This window comes from Balaenoptera borealis (assembly GCF_965194805.1).
Source record: "Balaenoptera borealis genome assembly, chromosome: 1".
Lineage (NCBI taxonomy): Eukaryota > Metazoa > Chordata > Mammalia > Artiodactyla > Balaenopteridae > Balaenoptera > Balaenoptera borealis.
In genome coordinates, this window is record NC_138860.1 from 47441596 (window position 1) to 47451549 (window position 9954).

Genomic DNA, 9954 nt, shown 5'->3' on the forward strand with positions numbered 1-9954 from the left:
AAACGAAGCAAAAGTTGACAAGCAGAGAAGTCAAAAGAAAGATTTGGAGAAGTGCTGCTATGCTAGAGGCATACTCAGCACACAAAGCGTAGCATTGCTATTTTTATATCGTGAGTGTTACTTGCCTTTTGATGATTTCTAAAGCGTAAGGTAGGGGCCAATTCCCAAAGCATACATAACTCCACTAGAAAAAAGTGACTGAGGGTTGGGTTTCTCAAAGCACGCAGTTTCTCTTGTGTCTTGCGCTTTACCCAGTATTTTTAATAGGTTCCTCTTTTCCATGTTTTCATAGATGATGTCTTTTAACTAATGAAGTTCTGTTTTCATTAGTTTTGTCATAAAATTCCACTTAGCAAGAACCAGAGCTGCAATCTCTCATTTCATTAGCCAAGTTAAAGAGTTTATTGGTCATAAACTAAAAATTACTTGCTTAATTGATCCTAAGAATCACCTTGGCCACCTTCGATGTAATTGCCTGGTGTTCCATTTTGGAGGTATCCCAAATTGGAAGCTTATTTCTGTCCACGCTTCTGGAGTGCCCTCACATTCCAGTTTCAAAGCCAGTTGAAGATTAGTTTTGAGGGGAAATCCTGGGAAATGGGAAATTTCTGAGATAACTCTGGGCGTGAGGAAATCAGGATCAAAATCACAAGACTGCATGGATAAGGAACCAACCCACCATTCACCAGGCACCAACCCAACAGCAAATATTTGACTGTGTTCCTCGTGCATGGCGCCATCACATGTTGGCCAGCCTTGGGTTGGGTTTGGATAAATTCTAACCTGCTGTTGTCTTCCTCCACCCTTCCCACTTCTTGTTTTCACTTGCCTTGTATCCTTTCCTTTCCCTAATTCTTTTCTTCTCTTTTATTTTTCTCTTTCTTCAGCCCCTGCATCTACTGCCTTCCTTCCCTCTCTTTCCTCTCTCTACCCTCCTGCCTCATTTTTCCACTTAGTTTATCTTACGCTCATGCTCAGGCACTCAGAATCATTTCTATTAATTAAATATGTGGTTCTCAGGCAGATTAAGTAACGCCCTCCCACAATTCCCCAAATGACTCAAAATATTTGAATTGCTTATTTCTAAACTGCAAAAATGCTGATTTTTATTTCCATAGATTGCTTTGGCCAGCAATTGAGCAAATAACCCGAAATCTAGGACCAATTTTTACATACGTTATTTTCCCTTTCGATTTACGAATAACTTCACCTTATAGACAAAAAGAGTACAATAGAGCACCATAGTGATTGGGAATGGGAAGGTAAGCCCAATTAAAAAACAAATTAAATGAGCTCAGAACATTTTAGAAACGAGTGCTCTAAAAGAAGGCTTCTTTTGTCCGTATTCCTGCCTTGGATTTTCCCCCCCTACCTCTCCACCTCAGCCCAACATCACTGACAGAATAGGTGAAAACCCCAGCATTAGAATGTTCTGTGTACTAAAATGCAGGTACCTCTTATACCAGCCAGTCAAGCTACAGCCTAGGATGCACAGAAATACAGCATCTCATCTGCCTCAAGGTGGTGCTACTTCCCCACATTGATGAACCACAGCACCAGAGGATTCAGAGTTCGCGCTTACATTTTCCTTCATCATTTATGTCACTTGGATGTTTAAAGAGAATAAACATAAATTATCAATGTTTTCATCTCTTTCACTATGAGATAGTTGCCTAAAGCCCGGATACATGAAATACAAATTGAATGGTATGTGACTCACCTACTGAATTCCACAGTCCAGCTTTTTAAGACTTACTTACACATTTTCCAGCCCAACATTTAGCTAATGTTCTCCAGGACACCCTCTTGACCTTCCTATGAGTCTTCCAGAAGACTCGATGGCCTTCCTGGAGTCACAGTAGCCATGTCTTACTCATTCTCCACAATCCCTTGACATAGTTGATGCTCAGCAAATATCTATTAGTTGCATAATATTGATTGAGCCAAATCATCTGACTAAGATATCCCCAAGTTCTATGGACAGGTCCTAGGCTGCCTGAATAGAACATATTAGAAGCAAAAATTTGAGAGCTATGCAGAGAGTAAAATCCTCCTTAGGTTCAAATAGCCTAGATCCAATCAAGTTTAGTCACAAATTCAATTCACTTCAATGTGGACATTTAGGCAGAAAATTTATCAGCCTTAGGTGGAAATTAGAGCCATGGTGGGTAACATGTGCAGCCGTTATAGTGTGTGGCCCTGCAAGTTACCAGAGAAAGTGACCGAAGGACAGAATTCCAGCTCACATCTGACTGCCAGTGGCATCAAGGGAATTTACAATGGACCAGCTTTCATTATTCTGTGGCATCACCTTCTAAGATCGGAGATGTGTCCCAGTACTTTTTGTTTTCCTTAAAGGTAAAAATTATTAAATAGTATCCATGAACTTATAACCACCTTTCCTGACTCTATATATACTTAAGATTTTCCAATCATGTCAACTCTTAGGGTCATGAATGCTGTAAATGGACAATACTGCTGAATAACACGATGCCTCCTTTTGTTTATCCAAAAATTGAATCAAGATTCCAGAAGTACCTCTAAATTAAGCTTTTCTTCTATTTGATGACTGAGTTAAAAGTCAGTGTATTTTATCTTTTTTCAAATTTTAATTTACTTATTTATTTTCAAATAAATTTGTTTGTATTGTTCAATATCCAAAAGGCAAAAAAGATGTACTATGGTTATTTTCCCCTCCCACCCTAGTTCCCCTTTTAACAATCAGCTAATATTACTAAATTCTTGGGCATCCTTACAGATATAGTGTATGCATTTATAAGCAAATGCCTATATATTTCCCCCTTTGTTTATATAAATACTAGCATACTATAAATAGTGTTCTGCACCTTGCTTTTTCGTTAAGTATATTTTGGCAATAATTTCCTGTCAGTACCTAAAGAACTCCCTTATTCTCTTTTATGACTGTGTAATATTCTATTGTATAAATAAATGTACCATAAGTTACCTAACCATTTCCCTACTGATTTAGGTGGTTTCTGATCTTTTGTAATTATAAATGATGCTACGATGAATTAATGTTGAACAACATTGCATAAACCATTTTACATATGTTCAAACCTATTTATAGATAAATTTCTAAAAGTGAAATTTTAGGTCAAAGGGTATGTATTTATAATTTTGATAGATTGCCTTCCTTGGAACACCAATTACACTTCCTCTGGTGATGTAGAACGTTTGTTACCCTCCGCCCATCTTCCCTATGTGTTTGTAATCAGACATTTATATCTTTGCAAATCTCATAGGTTAAAAAAAATGATATCATATATTTGCATTTCTTTTCATGTAAATGAGGTTGAGCATCTTTTCATATGTCTTAAGAGCCAGTTTTCTTTTCTATTTCTATATTTCCTTTGCCCAATTTGATGGGGTTTTTTTCTTATCGATTTGTGGGAGCTCTTTTTATCATAGGGATATAAGCCTTTTATTTGTCAGAGAAATATCAAATATTTTCTTGCAGTTTGTCTTTTGACTTTATGACGGTTTTTATTATGAAGAAAAAAGTTATTTCCTTTTTCTATAATTGAGTTTATTAATCTTTTCTTTCATAGCTTTTAGTGCTCAAGTCATACTTAGAAAGGTTTTCCCAGCTCCAAAATTAAAATATAAAAATTTTCTAAATTTTCCATTATTGTTTTTATGATCTTCAATTTTAGATTTTTTATTTGAAAACATTGATTTTTTTTTTTCCTTCTCAATAATTGCAGTTCCAAATTTAAGGATCCCAGTGATTAGTTTGTCCTCAGGCAGAAGTCCCACAGAGTTCCTAATTGACTAGCTTGCTTGCCTTTTTCAGGACTTGAGGGTAGTTTTCTTAAGATGGACAGCTAACACTACCCAAGGTATTTCACATGTTAAGGTACAATTCACTGTCATTCAATCAAGTATCCATTGGGTTGGCCAGAAAATTCGTTCGGATTTTTCCATGAGATGTTACAGAAAAACCCAAATGAACCTTTTGGCCAACCCAATACAAACCAGGGGCTACTTGGTGTATGTAAGATTCAATCCTTATTTTTCAGGTATTAAAACAAGTTAATTAACTGATATCATGGTATCACTAAGTGATTGAACATTGGTTCCAATTTTCTTAGTCCTCAGACAAAAAGCAAAAGATTTCCTTAATTTGGATATAATCCCCAGTGTTTGTTCTAGCTAGAGGGAAAACATCTGCTGCTGAGACAAAGCCATTTATGAATGACATGCTACAGCTGTTGGGCCAGGAAGTATATAGGCAAGGCACATGCTGCTTAATGGTGACTGGAGTGCTGTGCTGAGTAGGACATGTTGGGAGCCAGCAGGAAGGTGAACCATGATCATTAGTGATGTCTGCATTGGGTTTTAGAGGGGTGAAGTGACAGTACGTGTGCCATTCAATTATATTCAATACCTGAGTTATTTGGTCCTGGCCCCATCTCCAACTAAAAATAGGACTGTCTAATATCACAACTCCTGGGGACCCCATTCATTGGGGTTGCATTCTAAGGCATGCCACTAATAGGAAATCGGCATAAATGGTGCTACCTGATGCTGTAGAAGATGATATTAACTAAAGCTTTGCTTAACGTTATGTGCCTACCACCTAAAACTGATACCTACATTTCTCTGCAGGTCTGCTCCATTCTTATTTTTATTACCAACCAGCTTCCTCTCCTTTACCAGTCAAGTGACAAAACGTGTCCATCAGAAGCCCCCCAAGTTTTCCATCTTGCAGTTCAAGCACTGAGACCAAGACTGACTTCTCTTTCTCAGTTCAACTTTCAAAGTCCCAGGGAAGGATTCTGATTGGCCCAGCTTGAGTCTAGAACCAACCTCTGGACCAATCAACTGTGAGGAGTAGGCTGGATCTCACTTTACTAACATGCAAACTATCACAGTAACTCCGTGGATGGAACATAAAGGAGAAAAGTTTCAGAAACAGGGGATTCTTCTTTCAGAAAACAATAAATATGTGTTTCATAAATAGATTCTTCTAGAGCAGAGTCCATGGATTATTTATCTTTGGTCACTTTATAAAACTTGCGTGTAATTGGGGTCCCTCATATATGTTATTGAAGGACCAGGCACCTTTTGTTGAATGATGAATGCATGAATATTGGTATAGTCCCCATTTTAATGAAGTTAGCTTGGAGAATTATATCGCCTAGGGAAATATATACATTACAGTGATCAACTAGAATTTAGGAGTCTGGTTATAAACAAAACTTTTTCCACTACATGAAGGACTTCAAATGGAATATTATAAGAAATGCAGGTGATATGGTGGAATAAAACAAGCTTTTACTTTGGAACAAACAGACCCCACAAGCTATGTGATCTCTGTTAATTTGCTTAACCTTTCTGAGCCTGTGTATTCATCTGTAAATACAATGTCATCTGCAGCATGAAGTTGTTATGGGGCATAAATCAATAAGGAGTGTCAAATGTCTAACATAGCTATTGGATTTTCAAGAAATGTTAGTTATATTTTCTTTCTGTACTAATTGACTGATTGATCTCGGTCTTTGCTGGAGTTACTTCTCAATTTTCCAGCTATCTTATATGTCTGCATGTCATCCCATTTGACCCTACCATTGCTGATTTTTTACACGATAGACTCCAAGAGGCCAAAAATTATGTCTATATAACTCACTCTTTGTAAAGAATACTAAGAAGAAAACTGACTGTGCTTGGGAATTGTAAACATGCTATTTGATGGTAACAGTACCTGGATTACTGAAACAACCTTCTCACTGATCTCCTCACAGATGCCTTTCAATCCGTTCTCTACACAGTCAGATTTAAATAAAAGATTTTAAAATCAAAATCATATTATATTTCTCTACTTCTTAAAAGGCTTCAAAGGCTTCCCATTGGTCTTAGTATAAATCCAAACTCCTTAACATGGCCACAAAACTCTGTGTGGATTAGCCTCTGTCTCCGAGCCCCATTGCTCCACCTCAATCTCTGAGCCCCAGCCACAGGGCCTTTGCACATGCTGCTTCCTCTGCCTGGAATGCTCTTCTCTTCCCCCTCCCATTCACCTAACTAACTCCTCATTCAGATTAGTTCCTCAGGAAAACTTTTCCTAACTCCATCTGATCTAAATTAGGTCCCCTTCATAGCCCTGAGTAGCTAACCCTTTTCTGTGTAGCACTTGGCACTATTGTAATTTACATTAATTTATATGATTATTTGATTATCTTTGTCACTACTAAATGGTCCACTCCATGAAAACAGGCATTATGTCTGTTTTTGCTCACCATATTTCTCCCATCTTGCACAGTTACCCAATATATAGCAGATGTGCAGAAGACGTTGGTTGAATAAATGAATGTTAAACAATAAAGATGACCAAGAACATAGTTACTTATTGCCACATAACAAATTAAAACACAGTAGCTAAAAACAACAATAATCATTTTTAAAATTCTTTTCCATTATGGTTTATTACAGTATACTGAATATAGTTTCCTGTGCTATACAGTAGGCCCTTGTTGTTTATCAATTTTATATACAGTAGTGTGTATCTGTTAATCCCAAACTCCTAATATATCCTTCCCCCACCCCCTTTCCCCTTTGGTAACCACAAGTTTGTTTTCTATGTTTATGAGTCTGTTTCTGCTTTGTAAATAATTTCATTTGTATCATATTCTAGATTCTACATATAAGTGATATCTATGGTATTTGTCTTTCTCTTTCTGACTTATTTCACTTAGTATGATAATCTCTAGCTCCAACCATGTTGCTGCAAATGGCATTATTTCATTCTTTGTTATGGCTGAGTAATATTCCATTGAGTATATATACCATATCTTCTTTATCCATTCATCTGTCGATAGACATTTAGGTTGTTTCCATGTCTTGGCTATGGTGAATAGTGCTGCTGTGAACATTGGGGTGCATGTATCTTTTTGAATTATGGTTTTACCCAGATATATGCCCAAGAGTGGGAAGGCAGGATCATATGGTAGTTCTATTTTTGGTTTTCTGAGGAAACTCCACACTGTTTTCCACAGTGACTGTACCACCTAACATTCCCACCAACAGTGTAGGAAGGTTCCCTTTTCTCTACACACTCTCAAGCATTTATTATTTGTAGACTTTTTAATGATGGCCATTCTGACTGGTGTGAGGTGGTACCTCATTGTAGTTTTGATTTGCATTTCTCTAATAATTAGCGATGTTGAACATCTACTCATGTGCCTATTGGCCATCTGTATGTCTTCTCTGGAGAAATGTCTATTTAGGTCTTCTGCCCATTTTTGATTGGGTTTGCTTTTAAAACTATAATAACATTTATTATCTTTCACAATTCATGTGGGTGAGGAATTTGGTGGTGACTTATTGAGTATATTTTGCTTTGAGTCTTTTATGAGGTTGTAGTCAAATATCAGCAGGGCTACAGTCATCTGAAGGATTGTCTGTGGCTGGAGATCTGCTTCCAAGGTGGCTCCCTCACAAGGCTGGCAAGTTTTTGTTGACTCTTGGCAAGAAGCCTCAGTTCTTCTCTATATGGGCCTCAGTGCAGGGCTTATTGAGTGTCCTCATGACATGGCAGCTGGCTTCCACCAGAGAAAACTGTCCAAGTGTACAAGGCAAGAGCTGCAATTTTATGACCTAACATTGGAAGTCACATACACCAGTCATGCCTTCTGGTGGTCTCACGGGTCAGCTCTGACTCACTGTGAGACTGCACAAGGACATGAATACCAGGAGGTTTGGATGATTGGAAGCCATCTTGGGGGCTGGTTACCACAAATACTTCTTTCCAACATTCACATTTGAAGACCCCCGATGTATGAAACATTTGTACAAAGAGGCGGGGCATCATTCCCCGAGGCATCTCTACCTTCCCTGGAAATACCCTTGGTTTCCAAATTCAGAAACACTAGTGAAAGTCTTAAAAGGTGACTTTCTCACACAGGTAGAGCTTAATTAACAGGTAGCTTAATTAACAAGCTACTGCCCCCTCCCCCAAAGACTCTGCCCCATTTGAGTGAGTAGGAGGTCACGTTCGTTTCCCTACTATATCACTTCAAAACTTATCACAAAACTGAGAGGCTGAAAACGGCACACACTTATCATCTCACAGTTGCTGTGGGTCGAGAATTTGGACCCAACTTAGCTGGGTCCTCTGGCTCAGGGTCTTTCTCAAGGCGTAGGGCTGGGAGGTGCACTCAGCTCGAAGTTCAACTAAGGGGGGAATCGGTTTTGCACATGTTGTTGGACTAAGGGCCTCAGTTTCTCACGGGCTGTTGCCCAGAGGCTGTCCTTTTGGCCACACGGGTCTCTCAGTCATGTAGCTCACAACATGGCAGCCGACTTCATCAGAGTGGGTGAGTGAGAGAGGATGAGAGAGTGCTAGCAAGACGGAAACACAGCCTCTGTCACCTAATCTTGGACGGGACACCCCATCACTTTTGTGGTATTCTCTTTTGTCTTTTCATGTTTTTTCAGTTTTTAAAAATTTTTTTTTTCCTCCTTTTTATTTTAGTTATTACTGGCTTATTTTATTTGCTGTGTTCTCTTCACTAGAAGCAAGGCAGTAAGTCCAGCACACATTCAGGGAGAGGGGATTGCACAGGGGTGTGAACATCAGGAAGCCGGGATCATGGGGGTCACTGGCTGCTTCCTACACCCACCAGCTCCCTGAGTGAAGGAGGGTCTCTGGGCCCAGCAGAGACTTTCATTGCACACTCCACCCCAGTTTTACTATTCCCCTCCCCTTGGGACCCGTTCTGTAGATAGACTAACCTGGAGTTTCTGGAAGCAGTCATGAGAAAAATTCTGTCCTCTCACCAGTATTAAGACTTCTTCCTTTTTCTTAAAAGAACAAAAAACATAGTTTTTCATATTTCAAAAGTAATACAAGCTCATTGTGAAATTCCAACAATCCCAAAATATAAAAGCTATAAATAAAAGTCCCCTAGCATTTCTCCCATATCCCTGAGACAATCAGTGTTAATCCTGCCGTCTATCCCTTTTTCCAATACATGTGCTAATATCACATTCTTATTAATTTATCAAAAAGGTATCAAACTCTTCTGTAGGTTTTTGTTTTGTTTGTGTTGTTTTATTTGTAGTAGCTTGGCCATCTTTCAATATCAGCACATGTAGATCGACCTCATTCTATCCCTGTACACATATATCATAATTTACCTAAGCATTCCCCTGTTGGTGGTGGCGTAGCTTTAAAAAAAAATTCTTACCTATTATACTTATTATAAACATTGCTGCAATGTGTGTATGTGCTGGGAGGAAGGGTGTATTTGCACATTTGCATATTTCAGCAGAAGAGATTTCTTGAAGTGGAATGCCGAATAAAAGTGTATCACAAGTATATTCCAAGGTGTTCTCCAGAAAGGTTGTACCAATTTCAACTTTTCCAGAGCTGACCATGAGCATCTTTCAGAGTAAAGTCCCTGGAGGAATTGGTCTGTTGCCTTATGAGGCGACCCAAGATCCTGTTAATTGTGGGAACATCTAAGAGCAGTAGAGGAAAACTTATCAAAGGTCATGGATGAAATCAAAAAACCTCAGCTCTATTCTCAGCTGATAGCCTAGTCCTGATTCTCCTTCGTGGCTCTGTGCTAGTACTTGACCAGGGAATGCAGCTGTGTGGGCCTCACCCACAGCTCAGCCCACACCACAAGCAGAGTGACGCTGAGATGCTCCCAGAAGACGTAGTTCCTCATCCTGGGCAAGACATTCACATGACTGATGAGTCTAGAATAGACCCACTGACTCTCCCATCTGGGGCTTTGCAGAGGTCAGTCGGTGACACGTTCCTTCTCCAGCAGGTGAAGAGGACACTGCAGGGCCTCTGGGTTGGGAAGTTTCCTTGGTGGAGCCTTTCTGACCCAGCAATCTGAGCTGGGGTGGAAGGAACTGAGGAATTCAAAAGCCAGAAACCCCTATAAACAGCTGGCACCCAAAGTCAGACCATTTTGTGCA